Consider the following 16,116-nt stretch of genomic DNA (forward strand, 5'->3'; position numbering starts at 1 on the left):
ATGTTATTCATCTGTTCTCATTTGTGCTGTTTCCCCTGATCTAGAGGAAGCTAACACTAAAAATAAAAAACCTCAGAGTTTAACTAGGATTTTATCATCTGGTACCTTCCACGTTTAAAGGAAATGCATCAGCTAAACTTGGAAATTAAATAGAAGGAAAAAATTATGGAGAACGCAATTTTGCTTATAACTTTTGCCCAATAAGCACAACTCCCCAACTGGTTGCATCAAATAGGTTGGCACAAGGTTTATCTGGCAGCTTTTCCTGGGATGTTGTACAGGGGAGAACAGTGCTTTGTCAGCAGAATTTGTTGGTTTCTGGAGCACGCAGAGAAAGCCCAGTAATGACCCAAAAACCAGAGCAGATGCATTTAGCAGTAGCTCAGCTTGCAGCAGAATGTTGTCTCAGATTCTCCCTCGTACAATTTATTCACTCACAGAAATTGCAACAGGAGATTGCCATGTGCATTAGGCAGCTTCTCCAAACACTTAAAAACCAGTTCTGAAGAAAAATCCAGAGTCCTGTAGGTCTATATCTAGTTCTTAAAGACTAGGAACCATACAATTAATTACAAAACTCTTCATGTCTTTAAAAACAAAGCTTATTTCTAGCCACAAATCCCCTTTGGAGTTTCACCAGAGCCAGCTTCTGGGAATGCATTTTCCTAAGCATGTGGCAGATCCAACATTGGGATTGCCCAGAGCAACACCAGGGCTCGTTCCAAGGGCCAGAGCCACGAACCTCAGGTCACCATGGGAAAAAGGAGAGACTGGCAGGAGGGCACTGGGCACGGCACAACACAACACAACACTGCTGAAATCAGAATTTGGGGTCGCTGCTAGAGCTGGGAGGCCTCCAAGGGTCTGGTTTTGTCACTGTCTCACTTCTCAGCATGTGCACAAAGCACCTCATTTCTCCCCACGCTTCCAGCAGGGCTCAGGCACGGCCCTTGAGGTGCACAGACCTACAAGTTCTGTTCCCTGATATCATCTGGAGGGTTTAAATTGAAGGTATCCTCCTGGAAACAAATGGTGTTTTCTGTAGGACACTCCAAATCCTTCATGTTTCCCACAAGAAACACCTCACAGTCATTTTCAATTCATTCTGAAGCATGATTTAATTTACACAAAGTTTATGAAGAACAGGGTTCCACCTCACACCCTCCTGCCTTTCTGAGTGTTTTAATGGTGATAATTCACTTTTAAATGAAGGCCTAAGCCTGGTCTTGTAGCAGGTCTAAGACACTTCCCATTCATTCAAGCAGATACTGTCATTATCACACAAATGCTTAACACTACTACTGACAGATAACATCGTTTTTAAAGGTCTAGCAAGAGCAAATCACTCACTAACTTTTGCACACGTATTTTTTTTCCCGCAAGCTGAAGGGAAAACCCTTCAGTATTTTCTTCTCAGGAGACTGCCCAGTAAAAGCCACAGGAGCATGTTTGAGTCCCATCTTGAAAGCCCTGTCAGACACTGAGAGCTTGTTGCTGCATTAAAGGAATCAGAAGGGCTGAAACAGATCTGGCTTGCAGAGACAGACTCAGTGGGATCTGGATTTAGGATGCTGTAATCCTGGGACAGAGCCAAGCCTGTGAGTCAGATCTTTCAGCCAAGAAACTACAACACTCCTATTTATCATTTCAGGACAGGAAATCTTTTTCTCTGACACATCAAAACCCTTGGATTCTCCTGGTGTCTGGACATAGATATCAACAGTGGCACGGGGACAGGTGGTAACAGAGGGGTGGGAGAAAGGCATCAAACTGAGGGAGCACCTCCATCAGAATAAAGATAAAAACAATAGTGAAGAGCTGAGAGTCAGAAGTGGAGACAGTTGCAGTGCCTTCAGCCCTCCTGGATAAACCTGTTATCTATAAAGCTCCCAGCTTGCAGGGCAGTTTGGGGTTTGTCACCTCCCAGAGAGCTTCACAGCTATCCCAGATTGCTTCTGTTTGTTAAAGACTCCAGTGTAATGCAGGAACTGATGTGGAATTCATCAAATCACACACAACACAAGTCTATTCACTTACTCTAAATCAAATTTCTTCAGTGGATTTGTGCCCTAGTGCATGGTTTTAGATGCCTCTGCAGAGAACTCCCCTGGCTTTTGAGGGTTTAGAGCCAAAGGGAGTCCAGGAGTCACAGCATAATCTTGCCTTAAGCTCCAGGCTTGGGCTGGAAGCAGCTCTCTGGACTGGAACAGTAATGGTAATTTGATGCAAGCTCTTTTGGTGCTCTGACAATACTGACAACACGACAAAAATGGAAGTGTTTCCAAAAGTGTATTTTATTATTCCTCTGGGGATGGCAATCTACCTGAAAATGGTGAACTTCTCTTAGGGAACACATTCCTGATCACTTAAAACTCTCATAAGTCCAAGGAAATTATTAACATCTGAAAAGTTAATGTCATTTGGTTGCTTTCATATGAAGTACACAATAATTTGATATCAAGACAAATTCCTCATCTGGTATAAAACAAACTAACTTCTACATTTATATTTATTTAGCTTTCGCTTCATTTCAGATTCTTTGGAATTTGTGAGCTATTCTTTGTCTGGGAATTTGTAAGTTACTCCCTCTCACTTTACCACTCATTTTCAGAAATAGGTTTTGTATTTCTTGGTTTTATGCTTGCAGTGTCCCCTTTACTTCAATTTGCCTTGAGACAAACGTAACCATGCTGGAACTATGTGTTTGCTTGCTGGAGCCACAGTAAATATTTTTTTTAAGGATTGAAAATATCCTTGGCAATGTTGTCCTGCCTTCCTGAGAAAAACAGCATCCTGACAGGTTCCTAAAGCAAGTGCAGCTGGACTAACTCTGGGTGGGAATTTTCCTTAGGGGAGCCTGGCTTCAGTTTTTAAAACTTGTGCTGGGTACTTCAAAAAATGCCTCCAGTTTCTAGGAGCAAGAATTAAAAAAAAAGTGCAAAGACACAAAAATGAGAGCCTACAGAGGGGATAGAGAAGATGAGAAAAACATTTTGTCTTACTTGCTTCATAAAGAATTGGCAATAAAAACTTCAGAAAATTTAGCCTGCACACACTGCTAATTGGAAGATATTTCGATAACACTTGAGTGTAAAAATGTTTACTTTAGTCATCTTATTATTTCTGGAAACATCACATAGCCAATGTCTGATATCCTCCCTTTCTCATTCCATTGCCTGATAGCAAGTGTACAATAAAACACAAGAATGAAACATTTATAGGCAACAGATGCAAGACTGAAACTTCCTTATTTCTAAAGATTATTTTTCATTATTAACTCTTGTTACTAATTCTTTACAGGTGGCAAACATCAACTGGAGTATCCTCAGGGCTCACACAGTGCTGTATTTTGTATTACACACATGGAGGAAAACCAGCCAAAGCTGAGCAGATCAAGGCACTCCAGTCTCACTGACCATCATTAAGACACATTCTGGGATGAGGAAAAGAAGAGGAAATGCTCAGACCCAGTAAATCTCATAGGTATCAAGCCTGACATACATGTTCAAACCCCTCTAGTGATTTCCAAGTCCCCCAAACAGGTGGAGGAACATGTGCTCCATGCTCTCACCACTGGGCAGGAAGCTCCATAAAGGGACTTTAGCCTGGACAAATTATCACTGATTTCATACAATTCATTCCTGGCCTGTAACCTGTCCTGGGTACACTGGGGTAATTAGCTTTAGCATCAGGGTGGGTTTATTGCCCTTGAAGGTGTATTTTGGAAGCTATGAGATTTGGCATATGAGATTTTTATTGCAATTTATTGCAATGGCTACAGAAGTGGTGGTCCACTTTCTAAATCATTCCCTACAGTACATCAGGGAAGAGCTGACAGGAGCAAAAACCAAGTTGCTAAATGCAGGTTAAAAAAAAAAAAAAAAAGTCAGCTCCATATCATTCACTGAATTTATTCTTATTTCTGGCTAAAGTCACAGAGAGAACTTCCCTCATCTGAAAACACCCCTAAGAGGTGAGCACTGGAAATGTGGCTGCAGCACTGCTACCCCAGTGAGGAGGGAACACAGGATCCTTGTTCTTATGCTCAGGTGTCCTTGCTCAGTTTCAGAGAGCTTATTTACAAAACAAGGTTGTTTTGCTTCTTTCCTCCCACCTTTTGTATGAGCTACCTAAATTACCTCCTTTATTGAGCAGCCCTTCTGTTCCAGTCCTAATTACAGCACAGCAGACCCACCTCAAGGCAGCCTGGATCTATAAACTACCACCAGGAGAACTCCCACTATGAAAACCAGAATATTTTCATTTCTTGACCCAAGTACTCAAGAACTGTCATTTACCTGTCACCATCTCAAGATCTTTTTTGCATGTAATTCACTTCATAACTACAGCTTTCTGTACAACCAGAATCCTAAAGGACTGAAATAACTTCTCACCCTACAGTCTAAATATAACACTATAAGGAAATGTGATTTTAAATCACATTTACGCTCTACAGAAACAAGCAGGAGAATTTTTCTCTGTGAAAAGATGCAGTATTTTCTGCCAGGCTGAGTTAGGTGTCCATGAATAATTCCAGTGGCTACCATACCAAAAAGCAGCAACAGGTAAAGAGCTCATGTTTGACAACCATTTTTTGAGCACATGAATTGTGTTCACCCTCATTTTAAAGGTAATGCAACACAATATTTAACTTTCTCAGGTTTACATGGTTCTGAGATCAGAGTAGATCTACATCAGCATCCCAAAAGAGAATTTGGAGGTCGCTGCCCCTCTTCATGGCATACCAAGAGATGGGTTTGGTTAAGCTCAGAGTTAGCTGTCCTGTGATTGTGCCAGTCCATCAGGACTATGCCCTACTATAAAGGGACAATCTATAAAGCACCTCATTTTCATTTCACATTCATGGCACCAAAACATCTGCCCAAGCAGTTTTTGCTCATGGGAGACAGGCTTTGTGCTGTTCAGGCTTTAGACTCCTCAGTGACTACAGCCAAACCCCACAAACAATACCCTGCTCTTCTCTAGAGAGGGAAAATCGATCCAATTTGGGAACTAATCACTTGCTAACTCAACCTGAATACAGCTTCTAGGAACAACCTGCACTTGGATGCCTTTGTTCCTGCCTTGCCCCTCCCTCAGCTCAGAGATGGAATCTCTTCCTGCGCTGAGGCCACTCAGCTTTGTAATGACAGAGTTACACTAAAAGATGAACTGTGCATTATTTCCCTGAAAAGCCACCTTTAGAACAACCCATAAACCAAGCAGCTGTTACACATCTGATCCTTAGCATGCATCCAGCAAGAGCAGCCCAGATTTCCAGCACAAACGTGTCAGTTTTACTTTCATTTAGGAGTTATCATAGCAGCTGGGGATAAATGGGCTTGTACTTGGCAAAGAATGATTAAAATATGCTTCTTAGGAAGATTTCTATGACAGATAGAAATTTTACCCCTGACAGTGCAATTAAGTCAGAGGGGAACTTCAGAAAACATCTAGTGCTTCAGGTTATAAAAACATCTTTCATTTATTAATAGTTTAAGAAGAAAAGTAGATTCGTGCAATGAAAATGCTGTACTTCTGAGTTATTGGGGTAACCCTAACCATTATCCCAAACACCCTAAATAACTTGTACTTCTGAGTTATTGGGGTAACCCTAACCATTATCCCAAACACCCTAAATAACTTGTACTTCTGAGTTATTGGGGTAACCCTAACCATTATCCCAAACACCCTAAATAACTTGTACTTCTGAGTTATTGGGGTAACCCTAACCATTATCCCAAACACCCTAAATAACTTGTTTCAAGAAGCAGAAGTGCTCTGGATACTGGCACACAACCCTTGAATCCATGCAGCACATCCATGTTTTTGCCACATCCCAAAGTGCACTACAAAGAACCCCAGGTTGGATTCTTCCTTCATGAGCATTGGCATGGCTGGACTGGCACAACAGGAATCTTCCCTGTGGTCTCTCCCTCAGAAGTGCAGCCAAAACCCCAGAGAGGCTGGGTTTATCTGGAGCCAGCAATACATATTTGCAAAGAAACCCTGAAGAATGTTCAGGTTTCTCAGCCCTAATGCTTTGAGCAATGGAACAACTGGAAAGAACCCATTTTTAAGTGAGCATTGTATACACATTATTTTCTGCAGCCATCTGCATCTTTTTTCTGCTGTAACCACACATACTTCAGCATGATCCATGCCCATGACAGAAGCCTGGAATTCCCATGTCCCAAGCTATAAGCCAAGACAGCAAGTTATCCAGTTTCCACAGTCTCCTCCTGTTTTCAATCCAGCATTTCCTCTCACCCAAACCTCCCTTTTATACAGTATTTTGCATTCCAAGAGTTTTAGAGACAGCCTTGTCCTCCTCTTCTGTTTTTTATGCATGGAGGAAAAGTTGTGGCTGCCCATCTCATATGAATTAATGACCACACTTGAAAACAACACAAAGCTACAAGGTCACCACAACTAATTTTGGAGGCACTAAAGGTTGGAGGACTTTTTTTACAAACACACACACACACACACACACACATATATATATATATATATATATATATATATATATATATATATGAACCCCACAGCAGCACTGCTAATATCTGGACATTTACTGTTCTTGCAGTAAGCTCTGTGTTAGCTCATTCCTTGTGCAAGGAATTGTGCAAGGCAAAGAATATGATCCATCAAGTGTAAGCAATTTAAGAGTATCCTCTAAAAATCTCTGCACGTGCCTCAGAGATATCACATTTTTTTTGTCTCAAAAAAAAGCTGATCTTTATTAACAAACAGCACTGACCGATTCTGAACTTTAACTGGGAGTGCAATTAGCATAATTAGCTGTTAATCTACATATACCAGGGACCTGGGACATTCTCAGTGTGCAGCTCCTCTGCCTGCAGAGGATCCGTGTTGGGGCTAAATCCAACCTGCAGTGCCTGGTGCTTGTTACAGCATTTACTGCGCCTCTCCCCTCACAGAGAAAAAGAAATCAGGAGATGAATTACAGATGCAGAGAAAATCTTCCAAGCCACATTCAATTTGGTTTCTTTATCATCACTTAGTCCAGATACCATGAGATGTTCAGCTGTACAAAGGCACAGACTGAGATGTGGTGTTAATGTTATCTATTATTCTGTGCCTTTGGGAAGGAGGAGGGGAGCTTTCCCTCTCAAAAACTGCATATTTTTAACATCTGCTATTTTAATGCAATTTAAAAAAAAAAAAAAAATTATTTCTGAGTTCTGGAGCAATGAGATTATTGGATGGCAGAGTCCCACAGAGCCTAAATTAGGTGTTTCAGGTCACAGGAATCTCTTATTTCAGCCTTTTTTCAGAGGCACACAATACCTGGGGAGAAAGTTCAGCTTGTTTGCATCGAAGAACACACAGTGGAGAAGAATGAGGATTTATTTAAAGCTACATTTTATACATTTCAGAGAGAAGATATGACAGTTTAAAGATGTTTAACACCAGCTGAATGTGCTTTTAACCTTTTCCTGGCTGTGTGGACAGAAATCTGCCAAATGAACCAGAAGATTTCCCCTAGGAAACCTCACCTGCCCTGCCCACGGTGCCAAGGGTGAAATCTGTGTCCTGAGGCTCGCTGTGCAAAGGGGCAGTGAGAGACAGGAAAAATCCCTGTGTCGAATTACCCACGTTGTTTTGGGCTTCTGCAGGGGGGAAAGGCTCTGTCAGAGCTGTTCCTGCACACATGAGCGATGGAGAGCCCAGAGCCTGGCACATCCATCCATCCATCCATCCATCCCTCAGCTCCCAGCCAAGCGCATCCTCCCGGCCAGCGCTCCCATCCAGCCACAACTGGGGATTCCTCAGCTAAAACAGCCCCATCTCCTGACCCCTGCTAGTATTACACAGCACCAACATCGAAATGAAAGCTCTGTAGCTCTTTGGAACTAAGCAGTGTCTTGTACTGGGAGAGGTCTCCCTTCCCAGTGCCTTTTCCCCCGGAGAGCTGGGGACAGGACAGCACAGCACAGCAGAAGGGATTCCCACAAACTCTCAGCTCCCATTTCAATGCCCCTTTACAACAGAGGGCTCTCCAAAATTCTCAGCCGTCTTTGCTTTTTGTCCTAGAAACATGGACTTAATCATGAAATCTGACACGACTGAAGTCAGTGGTTTTGATCCCAGGGATTGTTTGTACACTTAATACAGAAAAGCTGTAGCTGATTTTGTTGGTTCCCACTAACAATCAGTGCAAAATGATGAGGTATTGATGCTATCTGAATTCTTTCCTCATTGCATCAAACCTCTGTGGCAATTTGCACTTGTGACATAACGAGTGTCCATTGCCACAAAGGAAGCACAGACAATCTGAGAACTAAGGGATGTGAGGATTAAAGTCATTCTCACAGACACACTTTTATCCTAACTGGGAGCAGCCTTGCTGTTCAATTCCACGAGCAAGCAGCACTCAGAAAAGCTCAGCTGGTAGCAGTGCCTGCTCTCCCACATTTTCCAGTGTGAGGAAGCATTCAGAGGCTCTGGTTCCCCTTAGGAAAGCCACAGGGCTGTTGTGCCCCTTTTCAAACACTGGCCCCCACACACAGCATCCAGGAAAGCTCAAGTCTGCTTTTCCAGCTCACCAATTCATCCCAGAGCTTTTCAGCTTCCTCCCTCAACTTTTGCATGGCCCAAATTTTCTCTCTGAGTGTCTTTGCCTTCGTGGCTCTCTCAGAAGCCTCTTTAGCCTGAGGCTCCTGCAGCACTGACCCATCTGCCATGGGCCAGGAGCTCTATCAGCCCTTTGGGCCAGGAGGACACAGCAGTGCTGGCAGCTCCCACCCCACAAACCCCAAAAGCCTGGAGCCATCTGTGTGTCCTCACCTGCTTGGGCCTCCAAAGGAGCTCATTTAAAGCTGGCTTGGGTGAGTAGAGATTGTTCAGCCTCTCCCAGTGCAGACGTGCCTAATCCACAGCAGCATGAGATTGTAGATCAAACACTTGTCATTGTTTTGCTATGGGAAGCAGGCTGTTTTGAAGGGGAAGAGGTTGGAAACCTGTGCCATTTCCAAATATATTGCAGTTATTGATCTCATCAAAGTAAGAATGTTTCCTTAATTTTTTTCCCTATCACTTAACTTTTTTGTTGCCTGTTTTATTCTCATTTTGACTTGACTTGAGATCAAGAGATATTTATGCAGAGATCATTGCTTTCAGTACATTGATACAGCACAAGTACAAAATATTAAATGTGTGGGTCATTAGCAGTATCTAAATATAAATGCATAATCATATTCTGCATCTCTATCCTACAGGAAACAGAGCTGGTATAGCATGCAAGAGTCCTGGGGCAGGACTCCTTCCATTCTGCTGCACTTCCAGGCACTGCAGGAAGCCACAGCCTAAAATTAAGATTTTTAGGGACATAATTCCCAGACCTGCAAGTGCACATCTGACATTCTGAGGCATGGGCTAGCTTGGCTCCAACTTAATGAAATGCTGTAGCTGCAGGAGGCTGAACAGTAACCAGGGCATGTACTGGTAAGACCAGATGCAGGCATTTATGTGGTTATTCCCACACGTTTTTGGTCCCTGGAGTCCATCTCAGCTGCAGTGCAGTGTCATCACCCTGACACAGGAGCAGCTTCAGAGAACTCCTCTGTGATAAACCAGTGGGACTTGGCTCAGCTCAAGGAGCCCCCAGCAGCAAAGGTGAAGCAGATAGAGTTGATGCCACAACTGACTAGAGCTAAAAAAGGAGATTATGTGAGTGCATTCGCTCTTGCCTTCATTCCTCCTGTCCCCCAAAATGGGCTAAAGCTTTGCCCTGTCAAAGTCTGTTTGAGAAACAATGTGGTCCATCTGTTAATCTTGTCTTGCAGCTTTTCCTGCAGTACAGAGACTTTCCAAGCTAAAATCAAGGCCTCCAGATCCCTCATGCTGTGTGTCTAGAGGAAGAATTATTAACCTGAGCTTATAGGTGGGGAACAGACAGATTAAACACTTTACCTCCAGATTACTCAAAGTCCTGAGCTGAGCCCAGGGCTGAGCTCAAGAACTGTCTCCCAGCCAGCCCTTCAGACAGGCTTTTCTTCTCTCCAATAGGATCTGTAATTATTCCATTGAAAAACCGTAGAAATTATCTGTTACCATTTCTGCACATAAATTTCCACGTGAGGTTGACAGAAGGAAGAAAAACAAGACAGTGGGGAGCAAAGTCAGAGAAGGTAGCATGTGATAGCTGTCAACTGCTCAGGACTGACATTCCTGGGTTTTTACACTTGAGGCACTGAGTCAGCTTCCTCCCAGTATTTGTTGGGATCACTGGCCACTTCCAAGGTCAGCATGTGCCAGACACTGACATTACTTAGAACAGCACAAACAGCTTTTAGCAATCATGAAATTCATCATTCTCCAGGTGCTGATAAGCCTGTTTCTAGTCCTGCTCACAATTTGTTATTTTTAATAACTTACTCTGGAAGGATTTGGAATGTGAATTCCCTTTTCCATTCATTCCCTTCTGTTATTACAGTCAGGGAATCCAGCAGTTGGTTTCAAGTGATATTTACTACTAAAAGCCTGTCAGATGTGCTGACTGGTAAATATCCATTACACTGAAAAAAAGAAACCCCACTTTCTGTTGATGCACTGAATTTCTGCTCTCCAGGTGGTCAGCTTCACACCACACAGACAATTTCAAACCTAGGAAAAATCTTTTGGAATTCCAGAACCTCAAATATCAGCAAAGCAAACGAGCACAAATCAATGGTGTTTTCAGTGACCTCCATAATTTCCCTCAAACAGCCCATAAATGCTGAAGCCCATAAGCCCCAACTCTGTTATATCAGCCACTCCTGGTAGGCTTTAAAAAGCTCCCTCTCCCTGTTCCCTGTCAGTCTTGCTGGGGAGAGGAACCTGAGGAGGGGACACTGAGCTCCCTGAGGTTTGTGCTGCTTTGTCACCTGAGCATCCTCCTGCCACAAAACCCCACGGGTGGCCAAGGGGACCCTGCTGGCCACAGCAGCCTCCCTTGTGCACCTGAGGAGGAAGGATGTGATCAGCTGCTCTGACAAGAGCCCTGCTCCCCCTGTAAATCCAGGATTCCAAGGGGAACTGCAGACTATGGATGTGCAGAGCCTCAGCTGGGAGAAACCTCTGAACCAAATGCAAAGCTCCAGGAAGCCCTTTCCAGCATTTTCAGCCTGGGAAAAGAAACCAGGTGAGTAAGGGCTCCCCAGTCCTTCTGCCATTCCCAGGTTTCCCAGCTGGACGGGACAGCCCAGCCTTGTGAGATCTTTGGGGCTTGTCTGTGCATGCAGCACTTGGGTTTGGAGGTCAGACCAAATGGAGCTCTGAAAGGCTTCCAAATGTGCCAGACTGACATAAAAATCTAACTGGTGGCAGTAAAAGATGAAGAACTGGGTCTAGATTACAAAACAAACTCACAAACTTTTCAGTAGTTCAGATGCAGCTCATCTGCAGCTCGTACTGTGCAGAGCTATGACAAAAACATTCCTCCAAAAGCTCTTCCCAACATCTGCACTTTTTAAAGTCACAATTAAGGACCGCTGAATGTTCTGTTCCTGCTGTTTTTCCTAAAAATCACGTCTTGGCAGAAAACCCAATGTTACATCTTTCCTGCTGCAATGTCCTTCCTATGCCAGCTACAATACCAAGCATTATTTATAGCCACAGAAAGTCAGAATGAGTTTATACAAGACTGTTTCAGCAAACCCAAATTAAGAAGGAATTGCAAACAGATCAACTTCTTTGTGTAGTAAATCTGTTGCCACAAATCTAGGACCTAGAGAACTGCAAGCCTGCATACCAACAGAGAAGTTCATCACTGGGTCCTGTTGTCCTCACCCAGGCAGAATCATAGAATTATTTAAGTTGGAAAAGACCTTTAAGGTCATCAAGTCCAACTTGATGAAGCTAATCAAGCACTGCCGAGCCTAAGCCACAGACTAAACCCCTCTGCCCAGTACACCTCCTGCAGGTCTAAAGCACCACCAGGCCTCTCACCTTGTCATTATCTTGCATCCCAGACTTTCACAAAATCCACCCCGACCCACACCAGAGTAACCTCAGCTACAATCAGACAATTATTTCAAGGTACCACAGCAGCAGTTTGGAGAACTTGGAGAGCACAGCAAACTGGGAACAACCCTCAGGGATGGTGTCACTGAGCATTAAAGGGTGGGTGATGTGATTCACCCCATTCCTGGGTATTACAGGATGCCAGTTCTGCCTCAAGAACAGCAGTGAGATGTGAAGGTATGGGAAGAGTGGGGGCCTCTCAGAATGGTGGGCACACCATGAGAATGAGACCTGCATCACACTGCAAGACAGAATTTCAAAGGGAACAAGTGAAAACAATGAAAAGAATTAGCTTCCTGCAATTAAAATATTATCATTTCACATTATTTCTTTGAAAAATTATGAGCTTTCCCCTGTAATGATAAGGAGGATCACACTACACACATGTAGGCACCAGACCTTTTTAAAGCCTGCTTTCAGCATAACTGTTAAAAACAAAAGTGGAAACTTCAACTTGCAACAATCTTCTTTCAAGCTTCAGGGTTTTCACAACCCCTGACCATAGTAACTACTCAAGGAAGGACCCAATAATCCAACATTTCCTTCCCTTAGGACTGTTGCTAGAGATGCAGTCACCAGCTGCCAGGCTTTTCTTCCCAAGAAGGGACCCATTGCTATGAATTGTACATCAGACCTCGCTGTGACCCCCTGTTCTCAACTCAGCCCACCCCTTCCTCCTGCTCCAGCTCAGATGATTCCTCCAGCATCCACAACTGGCACACAGGCAGAGCACTCAGCAACAAAACATCCATAAACCCTCTTCTAATCAGCACAGCTGAACAGCACAGCCCGTGCTGGGACACCCCTCATTCCACAGCTCTTCTCACATATCCAACCACAAGACATTAAATGAAAGAAGTTTCCAGCAAACTTTGGTTTGAGTGTGGGCTTACCTCAGGTTCTTAAATGAGTGCAGTGTGGGTTGCTGCAATTAGCTGCCCTAATCATTCTATAATGCCAAAACACCATGCCATGGTATTTGCAAAAAAGGAGAAAAGTATTTTTCAGAAGCACTGAAGTCCCCATCAGTGAGTACTTAAAATCCTTCTGGAAGTTGCTTCTTTGCTCTATTTTAATCTTTTTATAGAAGTAACACATTTAACTGGTGCTGGGATGCTGAACAAGTAATGAAAAGGTCGGTCTGGGCAACTAGAGCTATTTCAGTCCGAGGTATTACACCATACCTAAAAACACTTTAGCAAGGTTGCAAAGCCAGGTGTTCAATAGTTCAGAGATCTGCTGAGTTTTTGTGCTGCTTCCTGAAAAGCCTGTATGATGATACAGTCTAATTACCTGATCACTTCTTATTTTTCTCCAGAACTTATTCAAGACACAGAAAAAATGAAAATATTACATTTCATCTCCTGTGACCGGTACTTCCCCTCTGCTCCTCTTTATTGCACACTGCTGAAAGCATGCACTGAAGAAAAATATTTCTTTATGGCTTTTTCCAGTGCTCAGCTCTTGCATCCAAGCACTTCAAACAAATTACTCTCACAATAAAACAGGGAGATGAGTTGCTTTTACTGTGTATACAAAACAGACTCTGCACCTAAGATAATGCACTCCAGATATTCATCTCAGCCAGCTAACAGCAACTTTCAGAGCTCTTGGCATGGTGTTTGGTTCTTGACACAGAACAATTTGTAGTCAAAACTGGCTTAAGGGGAAGTCCAGGATTCTGGGCACTGAGCAGAACTGACTGAAAAATAATGGACATGCAAATAGGAGATGGTGCTGACACTTCCACAGGAGCCCAGGGTGGGCACAGATAAAAGGCAAGGCTCAATGAACTCCCCTTCCATGCATCTTACCTCTTCCCCCTGCACTTCTCAGCTCCTCCTGCACTCTCCTCAGACACACTCAGGCTCAGGGGTGAAGTGATTCCTGAACCAGAAGGAGCAGTCACTTCCTAAGCACAGCTGGTGCAGGGAAGGGATGAGCCCTCAGCTAGAAATGGAATCCCCAAATCCTGCCCTCAAGGGGCAACAAAGGGTCACCAGGCAACCTTTATCCCACCACACTACACCTTGCCTTCTCCTCTGAGACCTCACCATTTCACCTGCTTTGGTTTCATAGGCCTGCCTGTCCTAAAGTTAGCTACTCTTCCATGTGTGAGTCTTGAGACTCTTCCCTCCTAGTTTTCTTTGCCCATCTCTCCATTTAGCTTTTATCCTTTCTGCAGGCCAGCCACAGTTCCTGGGTGTGGATGCTAAATGCAAAAAGAAGGGAACAGAGCCTGTGTGAAAGTAAGTGAAAAAAAGTCACAGGCTTCTCATTCTGGCCTGAGAAAGCACGAGAAAGAATCCAGACAGTCCTTGGTAAAGGCCAACAATCTCCACAGGCCATGTGTCACTGTTGGGAATGGTGAGAAGAACAACACAGACTCTCTTGGGTGTTGAACAGGAGAGCAAAGTTTGTTATTCTTGATCTTCTTTTACAGACATGTTGGAGAAAGTCCGAGAGGTAAAACTTTCATTGGTCATTAAAGCAACACATCACCATCACTGGTGAAGTGGAACATCACCCCTGGACTGTTTTCCTAAACATCACCTGCAAGGATTGTTGTCCTTTACCAAGGACTGTTTGGATTCTTCCTCGTGCTTTCCATCCAGAAGGAGAAACCTGTGACTGAGTTTCACACAGGCTCTGTTCCCTTCTTTTTGCATTTAGCATCCACACCTGGGTGTCATACAGCCACAGAAAAGGATGTGGAAAAGCCCATTTCTGGCTGTGTAGCCTAGGAGCCAAGCTCAGGCACTGTCAGGATGAACTGGGAGGCAGCTGTCAAACCAAATCATTGCACTCTGCAAGACTGGAAAACATGTTAAAACCTCTCACTTGGTCAGGTTTGGATGGCTCTTCCCCACAGAAGCAGAGGTTATCCCATTAAACCAAAACATTCTGCGCTGGAAAGCTTAGTCCACAGCCCAGTAATCTTAAACTTTATAAATAAAAAACCTCTATGAATAAAATTTTATAAAATAAACTGTATATAAATACAGCTGCCATTGTTGCTGAGGCCTCCCAAAAACATCTGGCTGGATGCAGATATGCAAACTGCAAAGCTTTGGTCCATAGTACTTAGAGCTTGATGAGGTTTACAAGAAGGGGCAATAGACCACTTTACCTGAGGGTGTAGCTCCATCTCTGACTGTGCAAATAATCTTCTTTAAAGCCCTGGAGCACTAACAGGTGGAAGCAGTGCTTCCCAGCAGGCCCAGGCTGCCTGGCAGGGCATCCCAGGGGCCCAGACTGTCACCTGGGTGCAGCTGGGCTGTCCACACACACACACAGATGTTCCAGATGTTGCTATGGAAACAGAGGTGGTGCCAGCACTAAGGTGCAAGTGGGGCTGGAAGGGAGACAGATGAACTCAAATGAACATCTGCACATGGATTGTGAACAGCTAAGGGACACCAATATGTCAGGTTGTGTTTGCCCACCACGTGTCTAACAATTACACTTGCAGACTTTAAAGTTTGAACCCAGCACTTTTGATGTTTCCACCACTCCTTTATTCCCCTGTGCTGAAGTATGGATATTGCCATTCCATAACAAAAGAGGCAAAAAGTGACACAGAAGTGCCTCTGCTCCCACTGCCTCCTCCCCCACATCAGTCAGCATAGCCAGCTCTGCAGCTTCCCAAGGAACTAAAAGTAGCAACATTGGAGCAAAAGTATTGAGTGTCACTGGTGATGATGAGAAAATTTTGTCACGAAAGAATAGATACCATCTGACACATGGAACAGCAGCAGTAATTTGGAAATTAGAGACCCAGGCATATGCTTTCTAAAATTATCCATGAAAGTAAAAACCAAGGGCAACATACTTAAAATACTCTTACAGCAAGCCTGCAGACAGCCTGCATGCATGCTGCAGGCCTGCCTTGTGAACTGGCCTGGCCAGGAGCTGGAATCTGCCTTTGGATGAGCACAGACCTCAGCATCAGCCCGTCCATCCCCACCTCGAATGCCGATGCCTCCAGAGTACGTGTGTGACATGGCTGCTGAGACACACTCAGACATACTTTGGGTAGCTCTTGTTTCATGCCAGATTGGTCAAAGTATTTCACATTTATTTTAG

General features: G+C 43.9%; 1 protein-coding gene across 3 annotated transcripts in view; it reads right to left on the reverse strand.

The window, feature by feature from the left end:
- LOC111933764 (glypican-5-like) overlaps nucleotides 1-15,344 on the reverse strand; it is a 370,583-nt gene extending 355,239 nt beyond the window's left edge. For 2 of the 3 annotated variants that reach the window (XM_086843678.1, XM_086843679.1), the window contains exons 1-2: nucleotides 15,161-15,344; nucleotides 13,845-13,917 (exon numbers count right to left, since the gene is read on the reverse strand). The gene's annotated coding sequence lies outside the window, so the exon portion shown is untranslated. The remainder of the gene's footprint in view (nucleotides 1-13,844; nucleotides 13,918-15,160) is intronic. The other variant, XM_086843681.1, reaches the window with a different exon arrangement.
- Nucleotides 15,345-16,116: the final 772 nt, after the last annotated feature.

Source organism: Cyanistes caeruleus, chromosome 10 (genome assembly GCF_971803275.1).
Source record: "Cyanistes caeruleus chromosome 10, bCyaCae1.hap1.1, whole genome shotgun sequence".
In the NCBI taxonomy this organism is placed as follows: domain Eukaryota; kingdom Metazoa; phylum Chordata; class Aves; order Passeriformes; family Paridae; genus Cyanistes; species Cyanistes caeruleus.